Source organism: Lissotriton vulgaris, chromosome 6 (assembly GCF_964263255.1).
Source record: "Lissotriton vulgaris chromosome 6, aLisVul1.2, whole genome shotgun sequence".
Classification (NCBI taxonomy): Eukaryota; Metazoa; Chordata; class Amphibia; order Caudata; family Salamandridae; genus Lissotriton; species Lissotriton vulgaris.
Genome location: NC_141694.1, coordinates 1,784,337,107 through 1,784,362,336, shown reverse-complemented (window position 1 = coordinate 1,784,362,336; position 25,230 = coordinate 1,784,337,107).

Below are 25,230 nucleotides of genomic sequence, written 5' to 3'. Positions count from 1 at the left end.
ATCGAGGAGGGGCATGCCGCATTATCGGAAGTAGTTGCTGTGTTTACGTGCCAGATAAATACCCTTCTGTGTATGATGCTATATCCAAATTACATAAAATTGCTGCTGAGATACATCCTGATAATGGTACATGGACCTTTTCGGGGTGGTTTTGGTCAGTGCTTAGTACCTGGGGTTGGAAATTACTGACGATTCTATGTGTAATAATTGGGATATTCTTCTTCTTATGCCTTTGTATTCAGTGTGGCCCTGTATTATGTTCTATGTGTCTCTCTGCATGCATTCCATCCAAACGAGCTTTTGCAAAACATGAGCAAATGATTCATAAAGAAGTGGCACAGATTATGTCTATCGATATAGAAGACGAGTATCCCGATTATGTCCACTATGAGGTAGCTTCAGCTAAACGCTAAAAGGGTCGTCTGTCGTAATTTGACAATGATCAGGTTAGCGTTGAGCTTTGCTACACATTACTCCCTTATCTTGACTATAGTTGTCAAACGCCATTTTGTATGTAACGGCGGCCATTTTTGAGAATGCGTTGTCTCGTGGTCAGCATGCCCTTTTGTCCTTCCTCTGTACCACTGACCACTCGAGTTTACCCAGCAACAGGCTATTTTTAGTAACGGTCAAGCCCACACATGCGCAGTTTAGACTGACCAGTCATCACTTAGGAATGTTCTGCCAAACTGACCAGTGGTGTTGTAGCCCCTCCCATGAGTTGGCTGTGTTTCAAAAATGACCATATATGTACTTAAAACTCTGTAACTGTGTACCGCCTACCTTTTAATGTCTGTAAAACTGTATAAAAGAAGGACTTGCACCGATGTTCAGTGTGATACTTCTTGCATTGCCGAAGGGTGCTGTAGGAATGTACCACCACCCCATGGGGTCTTAATAAACTTGTCTTTTGCATTTTCTAGTTTCCGTGCCAACAGTTCTTATGGTGTAGAGGGTATTCTGCGGAGTATGTAGGCCTGGAGAACCCAATACCACAGAGCCACACAGGGCTCTAGGAATAAACTGGCCCCCAACGTGGGAGTATTTTTAGCCCGCCCTCACCGGGGCTTTGCAGGACCTCTGCAGGCGCCGTCTCCTCGTCGGGGACTGCTGGCGGGACTCGGCCTCCGGGGCTCCCCTTCGCTCACGGGAGACCCGTCACACACAATGCCTCGTCAGGTACGAGGCGCATCTTCACCCAGCCCCCCATCTCGGGACCGGGACTGCAGCGCCCGCGGGACGCTGTATGGCTTCCCCCCGGCCGTGGGGAAACACGGAATTGACACACCCTTCTGGCCCAGCTGCAGGCCCCGCCCCTGTCACGGGCAGGAGTGCCTGGATTCCGCGGCAGTGATCTTCTCTGTGCACAAAATGAGGGGTAGGCTCCCTCTGGAATCATTTAAAAAACAGGAAGGCGTAAGGTGGCACCTGCGCCTAAATAATTAAATCAACGGGGTGGCACCCGTAGGCAACAATGAAGGAACAAATGCAGGGTAGTCTCCTGCTCGAGTAGAACACACAATCCACTGGCATAATGCAGGGTGGGCTCCTGCAATAAAAATAAAGCGCTCCTTTAGGGGAAATAAAGCGCTCACTAGGCTAGTATCTTTAAGGTAAAATACAGCCTCTCCATGCTGCCAAAGGTCCTAGAGAATTAAAGGGAAAAAGTCAAAAAGGGGTTCCAGGCCAAAGCAAAGTCCCCAATCTTCCCAGGAAAGGCAGAGGGGTCCCAAAGAGTCCTCCAGGCATCCAGGGGCTGGGCAGAGCCCAGGAAGGCAAGCCTTCCCCTGGGCTCCAGCAGCAGCACGTCCCTGGTAGTTTCAAGTCTGCAAACAAGAACATTTTACAAGAGGTCACAGCCTCTTTTTATAAAGAGAAATCCTTTTCCGTCTAAGGTGCAGGCCAGGGGCGAACCGGATGCAACTGGCTCCTGAGCACTTTGTTTTGCTTAGCCCCTCTGCCTATTCACAGGATGGGTCAGGGACATCAGACACACCACAGGGAGTGGAGCCAGCATTGTGGAGGGAAAGCCCAGCCCTATTCAGGTCCCTGGTGCAGCCCCTCCCTGCCATCAGCATGCAGATCTCCCCATTCACCACCGGGGCAGATCCATCCTGACTCCAGGAGCCTGGCACACCAGCCATCCAACACATTCACTGCACAGACACACCAACTTCTAGAAGTGGCACTCCCACACTAGACACATTAAAGCCGCACACATCATCGCGCAGCATTCAATCTCACGAGTTCGCACATACCAAACTCAACCTTGCACTCCCCACGCATCAGGAATGACCATGTACACACATATCCCCCATGCATTCCTATGGGAGGGCAGGCCAATCTCACCCACACACTCAGAGAGCGCACGCACTGTACACCGCGCCACAGTGCTAAAGTGTGTAAAGACCAGAAATCATTATACTTATCTCAGAGTTCAATGCAAAAAGTTCAGGGGTGAACCTGCCAGAAGGGCCAAGTCCAATAAAATGCTTAGAAATTCACTGAAAAAAAACATACTTTTCAGGGGCGTTATAGTTAGCTGGACGTTTCACTTGTAAAAAACTATTGAAATTCCCCCGTTATAGTTAGTTCAGCTAAGTATAACTCGCGTGCCCGCAATGCACTGTTGATGACGTCACATGTTACATCACTCATGACATGCTCAGTGACATCACTGATGACATCCTCCATTGAATGTGTGTTTTTCTGAAAATTAAATCTGTTTTATATACGTATATCTCAGTGAAGTTATGCAGTGGCTTCATTGGGCTCACCCACTGGCCCATGCTGTACACTGTAATAGATGGAAGAAAAATGGGGATGACACAACAATAGACTAATGGGTGAAGAGGTCTGACTGAAAGAGGGCTGGAAGTATATTATTCATATAATTTCAGTAAAATCAAAAGCTATTTTCAAATGCCTGACTTAAAAATGTCCTACTGGGAAAGTGGAAGAAGATGCAACTTCTGGCATCATCTAGTGGTGAGAACCGTGTTAGCCGGCTTGTAGGTAGGTTTTTTATTTGGATTGGTACTCCACTGAGGACCACAAATAATATATAAAATTCTATTATTACAGCTTTTAAAAGTTCTCATGTTAATACGTAGATAAAAGAGGTTTTAAAAATGTATAACGTTTATAACAAACTAGTTCATTAGGGGGAGTTTTGCAAGCGATAATCAATTCCTTGACGGTGGTGATGCGGCATCTGAGATATATAGGATACAGATGTTTTGCTCTCGCCGCTACTACTTTTAAGTTGGGGCATATGAACAGTAGATGCTCTAAGTCTTGCTCCCCGCCGTTACATACATACATAGGCTACATATTGATGACTCGTTTTGATGCCATTTTGATGTTAAAGTTTGGGTGGGTAGAATGCCCAACCGGAGCAGGATGATTAATCTCCTAGCGCCATGAGTGAGTTTAAAATCTATATAGTTCTGGGTTTTCTTAAATACCACTGATTCAGCAAAGTTTTTATATATACTTAATTTGGCACAATGCGATGAGTCAAGGTCAAAGCTTAGACTTGGGGTATAGCATTTTAAAAAGAGTTTCAGTTGAGGCGGTGTCCAAGTCAGCAACAGATCAGTACCAATATTCGCCAGTTTGAAGGCGAAAGACATGTTTTTATAAAATACGTGCTTCGTAGCCGGCTTGTAAATAGTGCAACTTTGGCTTAAAACCTTAAATAAACCTTTGCAGCACGAGATCAGCTGCTAAGTGCAGGCCTAGTGAATAATGACATTGGGGTTAAGGAACATAGCCACACTTAAATGCCCCCAAGCAATGAGACTTTCATTACCATCTTATTTTTCAGCATTCCATCCTGAACTAATAGCCATGATGCGTCTGGGCTTAGTGGGAACAGCAGCTGGGAGGAGGGTGAGCTGTTTGTGCACTTTTCAAAGAGCGCATGTCCCTTTGGCTGGCTGTCTTGCAACGGCCAGCCAGGCATGTGCAATTTGAAACCACTAACCCAGCTGTTTTAAGGCTGCAGCCTTTGAACAGGGATGGCATGGCATGGGGGTGGGGTGGCGGGTGAAAAAAAAAAATAAACTTACCTTCTCCAATGCTGCAGTTGCCGCTGTACGCCTCTCCCGCCACCACATGCCTCTCTTCTGGCTGCTGGCAACACAACAAGCACCTAGGCTTCCAGACTCTGCAAGTCAATCCTGACGCGGCCTGAGCAGCATCGTGATTGGAGTTAGTGGCCGGTTCGGGCATTTAGGCAGTGCCTTGGGAGGCTGGGCCTGTTCCATGGGGGCTGTGCAACACAGCTCAGTGGAGAACATGACAAGGGCGCGTGACGGCTTAGCCACCATGCGCATGTAGGGAAGGAGTGCAAACCACTCCTGCTCCCTCTGTGGCGAGCCAGCCCCTCCCACCGGACCTTGCTGGAGCAAAGAAAAAAATAAAATGATAATAACCTCTTGTTATTATCATTTTCTTTTTATTTTGCACTGTTCAAGGAGCAGCAGGGCGACACACCTCCTCCTAAGCAGCAGAGCCAGACAGCTGGGTTACAGCAAGTGTAGGCCTCCAGAGGGCTGTGAAGTGCTGAGACAGGCCACTCCCTCTAATGTGGCACTAATCCTATGCTGCTGAGAGCAGCGCCAGGATTTATCAAGGGAGCTGCTAGGGCCTAAACTACAGTTGCGACGGGGTCCGGAGTGAGGACGTCCTGAAGCGAGGTGTTATTTATATTTTTACATTTTATTTGCACACGTGCACCTCTTCATTTTTTGCATGCACACGACCAACCCCCCTCCAACAGATTCCAGCCGCCACTGTAATGACACCACTGCCTCCGCCGCTTCAGGATACCCACAAGAAATATGTATCAAGTGAATGAATATTTATCCACATATTAAATGGCCTTTCTAACATTAAGCTTGGAATTTATTATGCAGTGAGTAGACTGACATTTGGAATAGCTCCTTGAAGCTTTGACCAACACCTGGTTGTAACATGTGGTGGCAGGGTGATCGGAGCACATTTGTTCCTGGCTGATCAGTGGTTTATGATCTTATTAGATGTCAGAGTGCAGTCATTATTGTCAAAGCAGACTACTTCACACAGGTGAATGCAGTGTTCGCAATCTGTTGCTGTTTGCCAGCGTTCATTATAAATTAAATTAACCAACCTCTGATCTGAAATGGGAGCATCTGTTCAAAATTAATTTTAGCTCTGTAACAGCAAATCTTTTATATACTTTTTATTGGACTGTTTACACGTACACATTTTCCATTTATTAGCTTGGAATGGATCCCGATTAAGCCTTTAACGAACCAGAAACGTCCATCCATCAATGGTGTGCTGTTCCAAAATAGTATGCACTGACACATCCAAAGTTCTACAATAGTTTGAAACTTTGTTCCTTAAACCCTATCATATCTATTTTTATATTAAAACACATTGCAATACTAATCACATATTGTTAAGGCGTTCATTGTAAGTCAATTTGGCTTATGGTTTTTTGACAAAAGAACAGGTCAAAGATAGTCTATAGGAGAAATAAATGAAGAGGGCAAGGTTTGAATACCTGAGTCCAATGGCCAGTTACCGCCCCTGCTCGTGTTGCACCAACGCCGTACTTGAAGTCCTTGGCCTCGTCGAACCACAGTTGCATAACACCATCCCACGATAAAGGCCTTCCGCTTGCCTGAGCGAGGTTCTCCCCACATACGGATGCTGAAAACAAGACAATGTTCATTAAATACTTGCAAGGTTGTGTTATGTTCCCAGTTTAGGCCCATGTAGTGAAGCAGCGCATTTCTTACATTGTCCTCACGAATAACATTCCCCAAAATGTGACCTTTGGCATACATTTGCACGCACAGCAATGTTGGAGTCGTTTCTGTGAAACTAAACTTCTTTTATATCTAGCAACATTATTTCAACGCCCTGAACATCATGAACATGGTGTTGCGCTATCTTTATCCACGGGGCAACTAGACTATATATATATCCACAGCATCACTGATCTAAGCGAACATCGCAAGCTTGCTTTCTATTATAAAAGATGAGCAGCCTGATAGATTAGTAGAGGAGGTACTTTCGTTGAGACCGAGGTCCCGTGCATGCTGAGAGATCACCACGCAGTGGCCTGACATCTCGAGAAGAGTGTCCAGCTCGTGACCAAGACGGGGTCCTTCACTCCTTCCCAGGTAATGCGGTTGAATTGTTCCTTGGGGGGGATTCTTGGCTCTACACCTACATACACTCTAGGTACACTTAGAGTAGGGTTTGCATCCTAGGTGTAAGCCTGATTTACGCCTTGTTTATATGCCAGCACATGAGCATTGTTTTAGCACCATGGTAGAACGATACCTACCCCTCTCTAAGAGTTGCCCATCTGTCTGCTTCGTTATGCACCTAGTAGCTGCACCAATCTTCAAACTATTATGGGGCTGGGTGGTGTTTGTGTTGGCGCCATGTTTGTTACCACCTTTTGCCCCTGTGCCTGTTCCTCTCTATTCCTTGGGTTTGCTGTCATCTCTCTCCTGCGCTCCCTTGAGCTGCCTACATCGGATGGCCGGGTGGGTGCCTCCAAAAAATCCCACAGCAGTGTATAAATCTGCAAGCCGGACCCCATTTGCATTTGTCCTTGTCATATTTCCAACATGTGGCTGTTCAGCCTTTCCCTGCTTTCTAGGCCTGGGTGGTAAATTTCATTACGCTCGCGGAATTCGCGGAATTTGGGTAATTAGGCGTTCCACGGAGAACGCAAAATTGCCCAAAATTCCGCGACCTTTGAAATTTTTTGCTTGTTTGCGTTCCCCATATGCGTGTTTGCGAGATATTTCCCCCCGAGCACACAAACAGCAATTGCGAACAGGAAAAAAGCATCCCGAACAAGCAATTGCGGAATTTCTCAATGTGGGCGGAGATTTTGTACCGTTTCGCGGAGATTTGCGTAACGCGATTACGCAAATTCCGCCCACCAGTACTGCTTTCCCACCCTGTGTGCCACTCTCGAATTTCCCTTTGTAACCTGAGGTAGAAAAATGGCTTTCACGAGCTACAACCCCTTTTCTGCCCGCTACCATGTGGCTTGTGAAACCCTCCACATCCTTGTGGTCCCATTCGATTTGCATTTTTTCTCGAAAGCCCTTGTCGTAGTGTAACCAAGATTCCCCCTGGTACTTCTGCTGTGCCTCATGTACCTTCTGTTCATGAAAAAACAGCGCTGCTGCACTCTTCTACAATTTTTCTACAAATAAGCATGCCAGGTTTGTAAATGCCAATTGCTAGTTCTCTATGGTCCTCTATACCTGGGGCTTGCTTCTCTCCCTCCTATCTACAATGCCATTGCTGACGCCCTTTGTAGTGTAAAATACGCCTCCTTTGACCAAGCAGTAGAAATGCTCAGGACGTCAGGGGGGTCAGGGGGCGTTACTACCAAAATCTGACATGGAGTATTATGTGGAAAAATGTATGCCGATGGGTTGCTCAGTGTCATTTCCTTATTTTGAAAAGTTCAGCTCTTTTCTGGAATGGACATTCAGGAGGGACTCGGGACATCACTGGGTGAGCCATTACTTGGATGACTTCCTGTTTCTGGGATCCCTGGGTTCTGGGGAATGCGGGCGGTGCTGGCAAGATTCAGCGCCCTCATGAGTGAATTTGGGGTCCCCTTGGTGCCTGGTAAGACGATGGGCCCAAGCACCACAATAGAAATTCCTGGGCATAGAACTTGATACAGAACTAGGGGTGTCTCGACTGCCAGAGGAGAAAGTCAGGGATTTCGGGGAGGCCCTGGGACAGTGCCTTAGCAGGGGGAAAGTGACATTACACCAGTTACAGAGAGTGGTAGGGAAGTTGAACTTTGCACTGCGCATTGTCCCAATGCGCGCCCTTTCTCCCGCTCCATAGCTCACGCCATGGCAGGTCTTAAGGAGAATCACCACCACACCAGGCTGTCCGGTGAAGTCAGGCAGGATATGCGGATTTGGATGTTTTTCCTGCGTCATTTCAATGGGAGGGTGGTGTGACCAGGTGCGCCCTTGGTCAGTCATTAGCTGGGCCTGATGACGGACGCGGCGGGCACCGAAGGCTTCGGTTCAATTCTAGGCCGCGAATGGTTGGCACAGCGCTGGTCAGACTGGTGGAGGAACTCTGGGCTCACCAGTAACATAAGCTTCCTGGAGCTCTTCCCAATTCTGGTTGCACTGTCCGTTTGGGCGGATGCATTGAGGAACCGATCAGTCATTTTCTGGTAAGGCAACATGGCAGTGGTAGAATGCCTAAACAACCAAACGGCCAAGTGCAGTATGTTGCTCCGACTGCTTAAAGAGATCGAGTTACAATGCATGAAGTTGAATGTCCTTTTCAGAGCCAAACGTGTCCCGGGTGTATTGAATCATGAGGCTGACGCACTCTCTCGTTTCAAAATGCATGTATTCAGGTCACACGTCCCAGAGGCGGCGGTCGACCCGACGCATTTCCCAGAACAGCTTTAGCAACTTGGTGCCCCAGAGTATCGCACCTTGTGGGAGTAAGCCTAGCAACTAAGACCAGGAGCGCCTATGAAGGGGCGTTTGATTCCTTTTGTATCTTTCTAGGGGAACAGTGGGAGCACAAATGGCACGATTCAGTTTCAATGCTGGCATATCTTTCTTTCATGTGGGAGCAGGGGCGCACAGTGGCGGGGGCAAAGAAGGCATATGGCGGCCATATCATGTTTCGCCAAACTGAAAGGCGGATGGGTATCCCACAAAGAATTTTGTGGTACGGCAGGCCTTGAATGGATGGCAGCGTTTGCAGGGGGCAGCCAGATGTCCGAAAGCCCATCGGTTTGGAGACAGTAGGGAAACTGGTTGGGGCGCTGGCAGAGGTCTGCGCTTCCACAGGCGAGACAGTGTTGTTTCAGGCAGCATTTTGCCCCAAAGAAAGATTGTCTGGGAGGTTTGCAGGCGGGGCACGTGAAGATCAAAAAAGACGCGGTGCTAATTTCCATTATCAAGTCAAAAACCGACCAGGAAGGAAAGGGGGACAGCGTAGTTTTGCACAGAGCAGGGGATACATCTTGCTGCCCTGTCTCTTGTTTGGAGGCGTTCCTGGCCCAAAGGCCACATGTCTCGGGAGGGCCGCTTTTGATACATGGGTACAGTGTACCGCTCACAGTGTTCCAGTTCAAGAGAGTCATGCTCCTTGCATTAAGGAAAGCAGGCATTGACAGCGCTGATTTTGGAACTTATTTCTTTAGGCTAGGGGCGGCAACTGAGGCAGCGGCGAGAGGGCTGGGCGGTGAAAGAGTGAAGAGAATTGGTGGGTGGACCTCAAACTGTTACAAGAGATATGTGCGGCTGCATATGCTCTAGCTCAGCTGTCTGGCATTGCGCACGTGCGCGATGTTGCGGGGCCTCTCCTTACTGTTACTCAGGAATGTGGGGGTTTCGTGGTTGCACTAAATAAATGGTGATTTCGTGCAGTTGCAGTCATGTGTTGCATATGCTGCTGTAGGCAATGCATTTACCTTGGCTTTCTTTTATACTTTACTTGCAGCTTCTTCATCCTGTGACTTGGGGAAGAGGCCTGCCTTCACTGTAGACTACACACCGGAGGAAGATCCTACAGCGCAACAGACAGCGGACCACCGACAAATGACGAATGTGGTTCGTACCAAGAAAATCAGGAGATCTGGGTGGTGGGACATTCGTATGTTCGCCGTTTGAATAATTTCTTTACAGGGGCCGTCAGGGCTAGGGCATGCCAGGCAGGGGCAAATTGGTCATTCTTTGGTCAGGGTGGTTTGTGCGTTGGGCAATTCAGGTAACTGGTGAACCACGCTTTAGTGACAAGCACGGGACCACCGGCAATCTGGATCCTGCACCTGGGAGGCAATGATTTGGCGAAACTGGGGAATAGGGTACTAGTGGAGGAACTCCTCACAGAGGTTTGGGTGGCTAGCAAGACAGGGCCCCCACTCGGTCATAGCCTGTTCCCACATGATACACAGGTTCTATTGGAGGGGGGAAAAATCAGTCGGGGTGTTGATTCACACAGTAAAGCGGCTCAACAGCAAATTCAATAAATTATTCAGGACTCCAAGACTGAGGACCATAGGTCACCGGTACATAAAGGGGGAACAGTTTTTTCTACAAGATGGGGTGCCCCTCTCACACAAGGGGAACCAGGCATTTATGGAGGACATCCTAGCATGGGTGGAAAGTTTGAGACGTGCTTCAGGGCCGTTATGAGGTAGCTGAGGGGGAGGCCAGTTAGTCGGTCAACTAAGCTGGCCTGTGGCGGTAAGTTCAACATTGGTAAGCCTGGTCTGTGGTCCTTAGCGGTCAGCACCATGTAACTCCAGGGGTAGTGACAGCTGATAAGTAGGCTGTCAAGGTGCGGGGGCCGGGGGAGTCATCCTCCCCAGTCGGCCTGTTGCCACCCCTGTACCTGCATGCGCAGCAAGGGGCAGTTATGCAGAAGTCTGCAGCCCTTTTAAGGGAGTTCAAGACAACGGGCGAAGGGGGGGCCCGGGGGAAAATATCCGTCCGATAAGCTGTACCCCCTTTGCAACCTTGCTCCGGGAGTAATATGGGTAGCATCCTGGGACTAGGGGGGAGGGATTTGCCAGGCGTTGACTTTGCCGTAGGCTCTAGAGGTGACACACAGAAAGTAAATCATGCATTCTTAGATTTACGGTAGGAGTGCCTTCTGTATTAGACTATTTTCAGGTTAGCCGTTGAACAACCTGTGTCTATCAATGTAACTGTACTTTCTGCGTTAATTTCTGTAATGAAAGTTTTAAATTGTTTGTCGATTGTTTAATAAAATACGGCTAAAGGGGGGTTACACCCACCTAATCCAATATGTATAAACAATCTTGGTGTGGTGTCCAATGCTATGTGAGTAGGTAGTCCCTGGTGGGAGAAGGAACCTAGGGAAGTACCAGACCATATGAACACGCGTAAGGCTTGTTGTAGTTATGGTGGCCGAGACCTGCATAATTAAAAGTCATTTTATGAAAATGTGCATCAAAAGCATGTCTTCCACTTGCAGGATGGTGTATTATTTCTGCAACAAATGGTTTCTTCTCTGTCCCTGGAAGCCCTTTCTATAACATCAGAACACACAAATGAAAACAATCAATCAACTGGCACTTGTAAAGCGTACAGCTACTCTAACGAGTGTTCCAGCGCTCACAAATACAACAACGCAAGTTAAGGCCTCCGAATACAGATGTGTCTGAAACCAGTTGTTTGTTTCTTAGAGCAACACTGAAACCTGTGCTTTGGAAATTGTTCCCTCAGTTTGTATCATATGTCTCTGACCATCTTAGTAATGGCCGCACTGGGAACAACCCTGACTCAATTTCCCAGATTTGTCAGTGCTTAATCTGTAAAAGAATAAGTGGCACCAGACTCTCCCCATCTCTTTATCCCACTTTTACAAGTTATTTTCAAACCTGCGTTCTTTCTTTTTCTCTGTTTTCCCTTGTTTCTCTTCATCCTTCTTTCCCCCTTTTGTATTTTTCTTTCTATTGCTCAGAGTCTGTTAAGCAACAAAAAAGTGCTAGTATCCAAAACTAAGTGCCAGTGGGCTCCACCTGCAACCACCGGCTCGAATTAAGATCTGAGAACAGCCCTCATACAGCACGCAGCAAACAAGCCTGACCTGTAAGGGAGTTTGGAGAGGCGGGTATTCCACCACCAAGACATTTTTTAAATCAAATTACAAATATAATTTTATAACACATTTTTCATTTTAGAACCATGCCAAATAATTGATTGTCTAAAGATTGGAGAACTGGCACAATGAACAAATGACTGTAAGGGTGTATTAGGAGTGGGTGGATAAATTAATTAAAGAATGATTGACAATGAATAAGTACTTTTAGCTTTGTGAGCACTGAGCAACAGTAGATAGTCTGGTTTTCATTCTAGCTTATTCATTAAAAGAAGTGTGGCTCACTGGTTAGAGGATATTCAAAGACAATGGTCTCAGACAATTATTTCTACTTAAACAATAAACACCTTTTCTTAGTCATGGGGCATGTACAGTAAATCAGCCCAAGTGCATTCAATGATAATTTATATAAAATCAAATCAAAAAAGCAACAGCAATAATTATGAAACCAGGGCAATTTTAATTCATTGCATTCGTGGCTACTTCAATATATAGACAAAGAATTTGGTTGCCCAAACTGGAATATGTGCAAGAAACTGAATATAGCGTGCTAGAATAGAAAGATATAGAGAAAGCATAGAATGAAGAGTACTTCAAATTTGGATATATAAACAACGGATTTACACAATGTACAATTTACAGATGGCCTGGCATGTGATAAATTCAAACCAATTTTTTGGAGACAGTGCTTCCAACATTACATTGCATACAAAATGTATAACAACGTCCAGGACAAAGATTCTATGGCGTCGACGTTTCGACTCGTCTTTTAGGCTTTAGGAAAATTAAACCTTAGCCTGCGAGTCTTCATCAGGACTATTAGTGTGGGCAGCCAGAAGAGTAGCTAAATGAAGTTTTGGACCCTCCTTGTGAATAAGGTAATATTATGGTATCAGGAGGTACTATGAGTTAATTATAATCAATATAGGATTGGTCCAGTGACCTATTTTGTCATATATCTTTTAGGTAATAATTCCCTATCTCTGGGTGTGAGACTGAAAATACCCCCCTGCCACCTACATTGATTAGGTAAGCCAAAACTTAATTTATAGCTAACATTATCGTTTTGGCTATGCAACAGCCTTATATATTTATATATATACAATTAATTTGTTTCAGGGCTTCTGCTACTCTTCTGGCTGCCCACACTAATAGTCCTGATGAAGACTCGCAGGCTAAGGTTTAATTTTCCTAAAGCCTAAAAGACGAGTCGAAACGTCGACGCCATAGAATCTTTGTCCTGGACGTTGTTATACATTTTGTATGCAATGTAATGTTGGAAGCACTGTCTCCAAAAAATTGGTTTGAATTTATCACATGCCAGGCCATCTGTAAATTGTACATTGTGTAAATCCGTTGTTTATATATCCAAATTTGAAGTACTCTTCATTCTATGCTTTCTCTATATCTTTCTATTCTAGCACGCTATATTCAGTTTCTTGCACATATTCCAGTTTGGGCAACCAAATTCTTTTTCTATATATTGAAGTAGCCACGAATGCAATGAATTAAAATTGCCCTGGTTTCATAATTATTGCTGTTGCTTTTTTGATTTGATTTTATATAAATTATCATTGAATGTACTTGGGCTGATTTACTGTACATGCCCCATGACTAAGAAAAGGTGTTTATTGTTTAAGTAGAAATAATTGTCTGAGACCATTGTTTTTGAATAGCATTTATTACCCAGGTCTCCTTGATGTTCTGGGTCACCCCATTGTCTTAATGGTTCACTGGTTAGAGGAGGCAGACCTGGAAGCAGAGGTCAGCCCGGGACCAGGGTTCAATTCCCGGCTCTGTGGGGTCTTAAGTCCTAAAATGTCCATGGACTCGACAATTCTCGCTCTGGTGCCTACTCAATTCACGGGTTCACACTCTGCGTCTCTGGGCAATAGCTTGCTTAATCTCCACAACGGCCCCTCACGGCGGGATGCCTGGCTTTCACCTTGCGGATACCCTTCCGGGGTTATCTCACAGGGGAATACCAGGACGGGTTCCCTAAGCAAGCGCTTAGAAACCGCTCGGTGATTTGCGCTATATAAATTCCTGTACATTTACATTTACCATCACCAGTCTTTTTCAAACATACAAAATCCAGATATATTTATCACAGTGCATTGATTTATCTCCTCAAAGAACTTAAGACAAAGCATTAGGGTTTTATCAAAAATTGTAAAGAGAGAGAAATAACCAAGTAGAGACTGAATTGCGTAAAGTGAAACCAGGAAAACACCTTGCTTCAATCCCAGCTTGCACATGATCATATTGTGTGATACTGGACAATTACTTATTATTTTTTTTTTTAATTATTAATTTTTGCAAGGGAAGTCATAATTATTTAGGTATTCATTCAAGCATACTGCAAATTGAGAGCGGACACAAAACACCACATATCTATGTACATTGAAGTGGCGTAACCGAGGCCCCTGCAGCCCCTAGGCCATGGGGGGCCCCTTCAGTAGAGTACCCTGGCCTGAGTGCTCCTGATTGAGTCCGGAGGTGGACCCCTCAATGTACCTTGTAGGGGTGGAGTTTGTTAAGTCACCCTGCTTGCACAGATTTTTAGCAGGAGTTTGTCCCATGCTGTAAAATCAGCACATATGGCAATACGTGTCGCGCCACAGGGTGCTGCTGCTTTCTGGCAGTCGATTAGACATTCTACGCGAGCTGCAACTACGTCAATGGTAATGGCACATTTTTCAATGCGAGTGGTCGCGACCTGCCTTGAAACCATGCGATGAGAAATCTTGCCAGGAGGCGGTCTACTGATTGATTATTTCTCGCAAGCACTTGACAAATTACTAAAAAGCACTTGTAAGTACATAGCTATAAACAATGAATTGTGTGATGTGACTGGTATAAAATACTCAAAATATGTCAGATTTGAAAATACTAAGACCCCATATGTATCTGTTTACATTCTACAGCTTTCCAATTTGTGACTATGTAAGTCAAGACAAATGCTGCTTAACGAAACATCAATACATAGATTTCGGAGCAGATCCCCCTTCCCACATATGGCAATTATTTTTAGATAGTGAATACTGTGATGATAACACAATGTATATCAATGTTCACAGTCTAGATGCAATTTTAAATATATAAAATAAGTCCATGGAAAGAAAGAAACATGCGTTCCAGGCCTGCTATAGGTCTAGAACTTATAACAGCAGGAACAAAACAATTACCCTGTACATATTTAGTCAGGTGCACAGGAAAGTCAAGGATTTCAAAGTCATCTTTCCCATAGCATGTCTCCACTTGCTGGAGCATTCTGGGTGTAATTTACAAAAACATTTACTGTAGGTGTGGGTTTCCCCAGTCTTATGCCCTCATTATAAGTTGAGGCTAAATACCGCCCCCTATACTTTAGCATCTGACATGGAAAACTGATCAAATTAAATCAAGCACGTAAAAAAGGCAAAACATTCAGAAATCAATGTGTTAAATACCTGTTCTGTATGTTATGCATAAGTCTCAAGAGGACACTAGGAATAGCAGGTATTTACCATACTTGATAAATACCTTGCTGTAAGTTACTACTTCATTCCTCCTACAGAAGTCCTCCTCGTCATAGTACTAACATAGGAGGGTGTACCCAAGTGCAAGAAAAAATCAGCTCAGGGCCAAATATATACTTCTGAACCAGAAATATATTTTTCAACAATTACTTCATTGGTGTTTTAAATACTGATTTACCAAAATTGTCTGTCTCTCGTGAGAACAAATCCAACTTGTAGTGGGACAGAAACTGGCCCATGCAGCGGCTCAGCAGATCTCCTGCCGGGGGCCCAAGAAGCAGCCACTGCTCTGGTAGACCTTGCAATGACACTGTCTGGCAAGCCCAACTCCATAGAAAAATAGGCATGAGCAATCGCTAGCCTGACCCATCGACTGATAGTAGTGTTCAATGTCTTTTGACCTCTCCAGGCTGCCCCATGAGAAACAAATGGAGAATGAGAGGCCAGAATGGTTTTGCCTGCTCCAGGTACACGAAAAGAGCTCTACGGATATCCCGGGAGGATGCAATGTTAGATGGGGTCAGAAAATTGGGAAAATAATCTCCCGAGAGCAGTGAAAAGTGGAAGGAACTTTAGGGTGAAACTCTAGCCTCATGACAACACTATCCTGGAAAGACTTTTGATAAAGATAGGTGACAATCAAAGAAGACAATTAAATTTAAATTTAAATTGTTGTGTCTTGTAAAGCGCACTGCTACCCGGAGGCCTCGTAGCGCTATAGACCGCTGGGGAACCCGTCCTGGCTTTCCCTGTGAGATAGTCCCTCCTGGGGGTCTCCAAGGTGAAACCAGGCATCCCCGGCGTTTGTGTGGGGCCGTTGTGGAGATGAGGCAAGCTAATGCCCAGAGTTGCCGAGTGTGCTCCCTGGTCGGAGTAGGCACCGATGAGAGAATTATCAGTCCGCTGATCCTGGTCCAAGACCCTGCCGCGTCGGGAATCGAACCCTGGTCCCGGGCCGTTCTCTGCACTCGGGTCTGCCGCCTCTAACCAGTGAGCCACACCTCTCCACACAGGCGACCAGAAATATCACTTTAGAGGAAAGCCACGCTCAGCTCACCTGATCCAAAGCTGTAAAAAGCCTTTCCTGCAAGCACCCCAGAACCACTGATAAGTCCTATGAAGGAATCATACAAGACTCGTCAGTAGCTTTTTCCTTGAGGAAGAATAATAGAGAGTTCCCTCCAGGCTGCCTATGTGATCTAATGTTGGCCCACTGGGAACCTAAAGTAGTGTGTGCTAAACCTTTAGAGAAGCCATCCTTTAAAAAAATCAAAAATGTGAAATAGCTAACCAGAGACACAGGAATTCTTAGAATACCATACACAAGCCTTTCTCCAATGCTTAATATAGGCTGTAGTTGTTGAATCCTTCATTATCGATTGAATATCACAGGTCACCCCCTGTGGTGAACATCCTAAATGTTGCAACCCACCCCTCTCAATTTGCAAGCCATCAATCATAACTGGGTGGTCTGTTTGAGAGATAGATATGGGAACCAAAGAGGGCTGGGAGCGAACGTTAATTGAAGGGGAGGTTACGCTGCTGGAAGAGTCAAAAACGGAAACTATGGTATCCTTGGCCAAAACTGTGCCACCAGAATCACTGTTATTTCCTCCCTCTGAATACGCTGTAGCACCTTCAGCCGGAGGGAAATTGAAGAAAAGGCAAACAGAAGGCCCTCAGGCCATGGAACTGCTAAGGCATTCACCCTCCAAGGCCGTGGGAACACCTTCACTGTTCAAAACCACAGCAGGAGGGCATTCAACTGGGATGCAAAAAGATCTAGAGAGGGAACTCAAAAAAGCTTCATTGCCATCTGAAATGCCTGCAAACTGAGATGGGAATCCAAGGACATGTTCCTGCTCAGGCTGTCTGCCTGCAGATTGAAAATTACTAGAATATTGTTCTAAATGTTATCAAGTGGACTTCTGCTCAGGAGAAAATCTAGTCAGTTAATCGGGCTAGGGAGTGGGATCCCATGTTCTCTTGCCGGTTTCTGTAAGACTTTGCCACCTGATTGTCCATCCTTACAAGAACAGCATGACCCATCACCCTGGGAGCAAAGCTGAGAAGAGCCATACCAATAGCTGCTAGCTCTTGGCAATTGAAGACTTGTGAGCCACTGACAGAGACCTCTTGCCCTGAGCCTCTTATCCGTCATTAGAATCAACTTGAAGAATGTAACTGGAGAACAATGAACTAGAGAGCATGTTGTACCAGCGACCTTAAATGGAGACGGCCCATGGCACATTTGTACAAGCCTGCATTAGGCCCTGAACCTTTAAACAGTGATGATCTGGAGCCGACTGAAACTAAAGACGCTCTTGGAGATGAAATTTCAAAATCAACATCCAGTCCTCCGGCCAGAAAACTGTCACCTACACTGCATCAAAGAGAGTTCTAATTAATTTTTTCTGATGGGTTGGAAGCAGTTGTGACTTGTCTTCTTTCAGGAGAAATCCAAGAGATTTGAGACCGTCGCACACTTGGGGCACATCTTCTCCTGCCTTGGAAAGAGAGGATGTAACAATTAGCTAACCATCCAAGTAGGGAAAGAATTGTAAGACTTGTATGACTTGTACAACAAGCAAATGCCAATGCACAACGCACACCCACTGGTGCGAGTACCCTTGTGAATATTCGTGCAGACGGGGAGATGGTGAAAATAAACACCTTAAGCTATAAATTATTCGACCATACCACAAAGTTAAGGAACCTCTGGGAGTGGACCTGAACTAACACATCCTGTAAGTCCAATGTCATGAGGATATTTTCTGGAAAAACCAGAGGAATGATCCTCCATAAAGTCACCATTTTAAACATCATCTGTTTTACATATTTGTTGAGGAATTTCAAATCTGGTCGCAGACGGGAGCTTCGATCTGGCTTTGGTTTTCCTTTCTGACCTAGTAACTAGCACCATTGCTCCCTTCTGCTAGAGAGTCCTTAAAGCTCTCCTTGTCTTTTCAGCATTTGCACAGGGAAGTGATCGGTTGGAAGAGACTGGAGTTTTAACTGGTAGCCGTGATCCACCACCGTCAGCCCCCATTTGTCTGACACAAGTTCTCGCCAACAACCTCAAAGAGGCTTATTCTCCCTCCCCCACTGGATAGTAATTGTCATTCTTTTGGTTGAGACTGCTGAAGTTCTCGAGGCTGCTGTGGTCATGATTCTCCGGCTTTCATGGTTCCCCGACCTCAAGCTCGGCCTGAAAGGGCTGTTAATTGTGGAGTGCCCGATTAGAATGCTGTTCACAAATGAGCGCCTATTCATAAAAGGTTTCAATGGTTGAAGCAACTTTTTCTCTTCCACAGCCTTCTGTACCACCTCACCCACTTCTGCACAAAAGAGTATGTCTCCTGTAGAGGGAAGTTGTAGCAGTAGCTACTTTTGAGCCTGTTCCAACTTCAACATATTTAACCACAACAGATGCTGAGCAGCAATGCAGGCTGAAATAGAAGACCAGAGGAAACCAATCAAAAGTCCAAAAGAAACTGAGCCAGCAGTTCCATATTTGCTAAAATCTCCGTCTTAAAGACAATGAAAGGGGAGCTAAAGGTCTTTCAAGAAATTCTCTTGCTGCCAGAATTAAGAAATGTGCTGCTGCATGTCAATGTTTCAAAGAACCCTCAATCTTCCCATCCATTCTGGCAGACAGAGAAGCCTCTTCAATGCCGCAGACGTAGCAGGCATGATACTACTTAAAATGGTATTTCCTTAAGGAAAATGTGGATACTTTTCTTCATGTCTCCATAGGTTAACGTTTGAAAAGGAAACATGGAAAGTTCGACTTATCTATTTCCCTTTTTTGAAGAACTTCAACTCAGTTCAGTTCAGTTCAGTTCTTTATTTATTTCGAGGGTTAAAAACCATCATAAAAATACATATTAATACATGACCACATAAAAACATACTGAACATCCAAATTTTTAACAAAAAAAGACGAGTTAAAAAGAGTTTTTGTAGTTAATATATACAGACTGTAGGCATGACAAGGAGCAGCAAAAATCCTTAAGTTTCATCCCCTTTCATCCACCATCATCAACCCCTTGTATTTCTTAGTTTAATCACAATTTTTAGAAAGCTCATGATAGCAAACAAAGTACGCGTTTCAGTTGCTCTTTGCAAGAATAATAAGGCAGATTTGGCATGGATAATATTTGAGTCCTTTAAAATATCCACCAGAAATCTTTGACGCGGTATTTTATAAAAAGGACACAGTAATACAAAATGAAGGGTGTCCTGCGGAGACCTATTGTCGCAGCCGCAGGCACCCTTCTGCTCAATTGTTTGCTTAAAACCAGATGGATAAGCTAAAATATTATGCAACAAATTGAGCCTAAAACGAGTCATTAAAAACCTCTCATGTTGGCTATACATTAAAAAGAGATACGGTTCCATGCCCACTTCATTACAAACAAGCGAATGAGCAACTACCGAGGGTTTAATAGAATCAAGTTCCATCCTCCTGCAATCATATTTTTCCAGTAGTTGCTTTTGTACATAATGTCTGCTATAAATGTCCACATTTGAGGGGTCCAAAAATAACCTTTGTTGGTCAATAGCCCCTAATGTTTCTTTAATATATTTCAGCCAGGGGATTTGGAGCCATCTATCTTTCCGTAAGCAATCCTGGATGATGTGTCTGGATAATTCCGCATTGGGGTTTGACCAAATTTTAAGCCAGGACAGTATTGGTCTCAGTCTGATCAGGTCAGATATGTATGGGGTGCCCAGCTCTTTGTGTGTTATTGCTGCTGGGATGCTCGGGAGAAGCTTTAACAGATTTCTAAAGAATTTGTCTTCCTCTCCTTGTATCTGTTGTGCATCCCTAAAACCCCACACCTCCGCTCCATATATGGCCTTCGAGATACTGACCGACCTATACAATGTCATCACCTGCTCAGGAGACCAGCGACCCATTCGTCGGGCAAAGTTTAATATGGCCCCATTTGCTGAGACTAGTTTCCTAGACCTCTCCTCAATCAAAGGGGCAAACTTGATCTTATCGTCAAATAGGAGACCCAAGTACGGGAAAGTGGTCACAGTGTCCAGGACATGTTCCCCCAATTTGAACACAAATTTCTTATGTGGTTTCTTCCCTACTACCATAATGAAAGATTGTGTCAGGTTGACGGAGAGGTGCAAATTCCTCATGAAATCAGCAAAACATTTAATTAGGAGCTGGAGACCGACTGCTGTTCGCGCAAGGAGGACCGCGTCATCTGCGTACAAAAGTACCGGCAAGTGACGCAGACCTACCTTTGGGCAGTCAGTCCCCAGTGCTATTAGGGCACTCTCCAGACCATTTATGTAGAGGGAGAACAAGAACGGCGCCAGGATACACCCCTGCCTCACCCCGCCGGAGCACGGGAAGGGATCGGTACTCACCCCCCCGCGCTATAGCGGACCTTGGCAGTGGTGTTCCAGTGCAGCTCCCTAAGAATGTTAATAAGGTCTGAGTCAATTCCCAGGTTATACATAAGTGTCCAGAGTTTGGCTCTATTAACATTATCAAAAGCCGCTGCTAAGTCCATGAATCCCATGTACATGGTCCCATCAGTCGTCTTGGTATATTTAGCCGTGAGGAGGTATAGGTTGAGGCATTGGTCACTAGTTGACCTGCCTGTTCGAAACCCATACTGGGTATCCACCAGGATGTTATGAGTGTCAGTCCACTCTATTAAGCGGTTGAGAAGTGCCCTTCCGAGTACTTTAGCAGAGACATCAATCAGCGAGATTGGCCTATAACACTGCGGGCTGTCCCTACAGCCTTTCTTATATATAGGGACAATCACCGCAGTGGACCACGATCTCGGAAGGCCCGATTTAATTGCTGCATTAAGTACTCTTGTTACTATTGGTGCCCATAAATCAGTGTTACTTAAAAATAGATCTGGTGGGGTACCATCCGGGCCGGGGGCTTTGTTTTGCGTCAGCCCTAGGATTGCTTTTAGAACTTCCTCCAGAGATAATTCTAGTTGTTCTGCCCTGGGACCCATCCATATTCCATCTCCAATGTCTACCTCCTGCTGGTTATACAAAGATTTAAAATGGTTAATCCATTGTTCTGGTAGTATGTTGGAACTAATGACTGGGGAGCTTGAGTCATGGAAACATGGTCTATTTATGATTCTCCAGAACTCAGCATAGTCCCTATTTTCTCCTGCCTCCCTCAGGTCTGCCCAAACTTCTTTTTGAAGAGCACTCTTTCTTCTCTTTACCTGGGTTTTATAGTTCTGTCTGCATCGGGCAATTTCAATCTTGTCCCTCGGGGCCTTTTTTAAACTCTGCTTTAGTTCTCTTAAAGCCCTTGAGCAGTTGGTATCGAACCATCTTGGGGAAGATAATTGTTTAACAGGCTTCTTAGTTTTCAGTAGCCCTTCTACTATTTTAGTTAAAGATTCGAAAGCCACAACCACTCCTCTGCCCTCTATGGAGAGATCTAAGCAGGTCTCTATATGATCTTTCCCTTCACCCACTAACTTGGAGTAAAAATCTTGCGGGTTGATCATTGTCCACCTTATGCATCTCCCTTGGTCTGTTGCTTGGATTTGGGTTTCGGTGGCCACCCCTGGGTTTTTCCCTGATAAGCCTTTATAATTAATTTCTAGTGAAAGGGGATTATGATCACTGAAGGGACTCCACTCCGTTCTTGTTCTTAGAATCTGCTCTTTAGAGCAAGCAGAGATCATTATAAAATCTAATATAGACTCACCACCTCTCCCTTTAAATGTGGGTATAGGGGTCTCCCCTGCTTTAAGTGCAGCTAAATCCATAACATGGGTGAGCGCAAAGTTATCTAAGAACTTCATCAGGGCTGTGCCCTCTTTATTGTGTACAAAATGGGGACCCTTTTCTAAAGGGCAGGCGGACCAATCAGCAGAAATAGGAAATAGCTTAGGGCATAGGTGGCAATTAAAGTCCCCCATCAGCAGGACAGTTGGTTCGGGCCCCTTCAACCTTGAATCCAATTCCTCATTTAATCTACTCTCCAGCTCTAATAATATGGGAAGATTCCCATCAACCGGCCCAGATTTATAAAAATTTAGAAATAGTAATCTCTCCCCCTGGTGCTGTAGTGAAACTGCTTGTAGAGTGTCTGACGCCCGGTCTGACTGTGACCAGGTACCCTTTAGATCTAAATCTACGTATATTGCTAAGCCTCCTTTAGCTCTCCCAAAATTTGTCCCTTGGGCAGGTCTGAAAAAACACTTATAGCCCTCCAATTGACAGAGGTCAGAATCACGCGCCCATGTTTCTTGGAGAGCTATAACATGAAAGCGCCTTGTGAATTCTTTCCACTCCTTGCTTTTCAGTTTGGTTTCCAGGCCTGCTATATTCCAGGATAACACGGTCAATCCAGCCCTATTCTCTTTCCCTCTCGCTATGATAGATTCATTTACTCTAACCTCACCCACTATTGGTGGATCTGTGATGTTTTCACTTTTCTCCCCCTGGTTCGAGAGTTCTTCTGACCTCAAGATTTGTACATTCCCAGCACTCCCGCATTTACCCTGTATTTCTGGGCGTGGGCATTCACTGGTCGCTGAGGATGTTACAAAATTATTTTCTAGCGGGATGAGTCAATCATTATCCTCAAGTGACTGTAAGGGGGAAAAACTGTTTCTCCACTGAGGGTAGTCTTGTGGAGGAAAGAACTGGTCGGGATGGCCTACAGGTCTTGGTCTTTGTATGCGTTGTGGTCTTCCAGGGATCCACCCACCATCATCATCAGCACGATTAGTGTTCCAGCTCCTTGGGTAAAAATACCCAAGTGGGAGTGCACAGATTGTGCTGGTTTGATTCCTATTGGGATTCTTCAGGATATAATCAACCAATCTAGTGTCTCTGAAATTTGCGACTATACAGTCCCCTCTAATGTCTTTTTTTCTCCCACCAAGCCAATTTACTCGTCTTACATGCACTATCTCTCCTCTGTCCCCATTATTTAAGGGTCTGTGTATATTCAGCCACTTGGAGATTTTAGCGTGTAGTTGATAGTGTGATTCTCTCTCAGTGGGCCAAATTTCGGGCATCCCTGCAAAAACTATTGCAAATGGGCTGGCCTCTAGAGGGAGATCTATGTGTGGGGCGGGGCTGTTTGTAGTGTAGAAAGGGTCAGAATCTGTATAACATGGGTCGTAATTCCTGTCCCTCTGGGGGCGGTCTTCCTGTCTCCATTGCATTAGTGGTTGTAAAGGGGGTTTATCCATATTTTTGGAATTCGTACTTTGAGTGTGTCCCCCTCTTGGTTTGTCGTTGGAGCCCCCTCTTTGATTTTGGGAAGTTTTTGGTGCCTCGTGGATCTGGGCGATTGTGTGTTGAGTATAACTAACACAGTTGTTATTTGGCAATCTGTTTTTGTTTACATTGTCACTAGTAACCACCTCATTTAGTTGAGTTGAATCAATGGGGGGTTTCATGAGTGTGTGTTCTATTGCCTTAGTTTGTTTGGAGAGCTCACACATAATTTTGTCCACCTTACTTATAATTGGTTTTAGCTGTGCCGCGATAAAGGATTCTAGTTGTTTTTTAAGGTCTCCTAAGACTGCCTCAACCCATTCTGGTGGAGTTGTTTCTGTTTGTGTATTATTTTCTACTAGTATAAACTCTTGCCTGCTTGTTGAGCGACTGCCTCTTACGGGTGCTTTCCTTTGTCTTTGTGGCCCCTTGGTCCTCCCCTGTCGCTTCATTTTTCTCTGATGGATCATTTCGTTACACCCAGAGATTTCTGGCCCCGGGGATTGTGCACAGGGGACATCCTCAGTATCATTAATTGGGTGGGTCACGTTTCCTAACATATTTGGGCTATCTGCAATTGGTGGGTCTCTAGAGGGTGTTAGAATAATTGCATTAAGGTTAGGTGAGGAGGATAAACTCCGTTCCATACGTTCTATTTCCCCCGAGACCTTTTTTAACATTAAATCAATTGCAGTAGGTTTATTTCCTTTTGTTAGGGCAAACTTCTTTGTTGCCGCTCGCGTTTGCTTAGGGGTCTCTCTATTGTGAGTTTTACTCACAACCGAGCGTGTATTGGGATGGTTAGACATTTTTCCTCTTAGGTCTCCAACTTAGTCACTCTTGTACCCACAGAAACAGGTTTAGTTATACTGCATTAATTGGTAATCCCACAATTAACAGGTGACAACACCGACTTGGTTCTCTAACACCCCTATTCTTCCAGCCGTTAAATTAGTCTAATTGTTTTATAAAGGGCTTCGACAGCAGTTACTTAGTCCAGAGCCTCGATGTGTTGTACCTGAGTCAGTTGTTGGAAATCCGATGGGGCCAAGGGGGGTGGCCCGTCCCGTCCCTCGTCGTCCCCGGACGGCCACAGACGGCCCGCCCTCTGCCCGGGCTCAGCCCGGAGTCACCCGCGTGCGGCCCGCGACGCGGGAGGAAGGACTCTCTCATGTACGCCTCCCGGCGGAAGCGGAAGCCCAGCTGACAGGCGGCGTCCCCGCGAAGCAGGGGACGCTGGGGATTGTGGTTTTTCCTGCCCTGCCCCTCTCGGCAACCGCGAGTGGTCAGCGGCGGCGGGGGCTAGCAGGGTTGAGCGTAGGCCAGGAAATGCAGGAATGGCAAGGTGTTGGCCCCAAACGCTGGTAACGGTGGACCTTCAACTCAATCACTTCATGTATGGACAGAACCTCAATAGGAGGAGTTGTACACTGAGAGAATACTTGTCTGGCACCTTTGGGGCTGGGATCCCAACATCTTCCTAATGTGCTTCCACAACTCCTGAAAAGGCACTCCTTGAATATATTTGTTCTCAGAGTCAATCACTGGGTCCTACTCATCATCAGCCATACTTTTCTGTTTTTTGGCAGAAGACTGAGATAACGCAGCAGCCACAGCATCATCAATCATTGATTGATAGTCTGACATTGAGACCATCATAACCTTCTCCTCTGCTAACGGAGCAGATGCTAAAGTGCTCGGGTCAGGTTCCATTATTCAAATGAAGCCCTACCAAAGGCAGCAGCACTGGTTTAAATAGGCTATTCAGCAACTAATTACCATCATGCGAGGTGGTAAACATGAGTGGTAACCAACATGC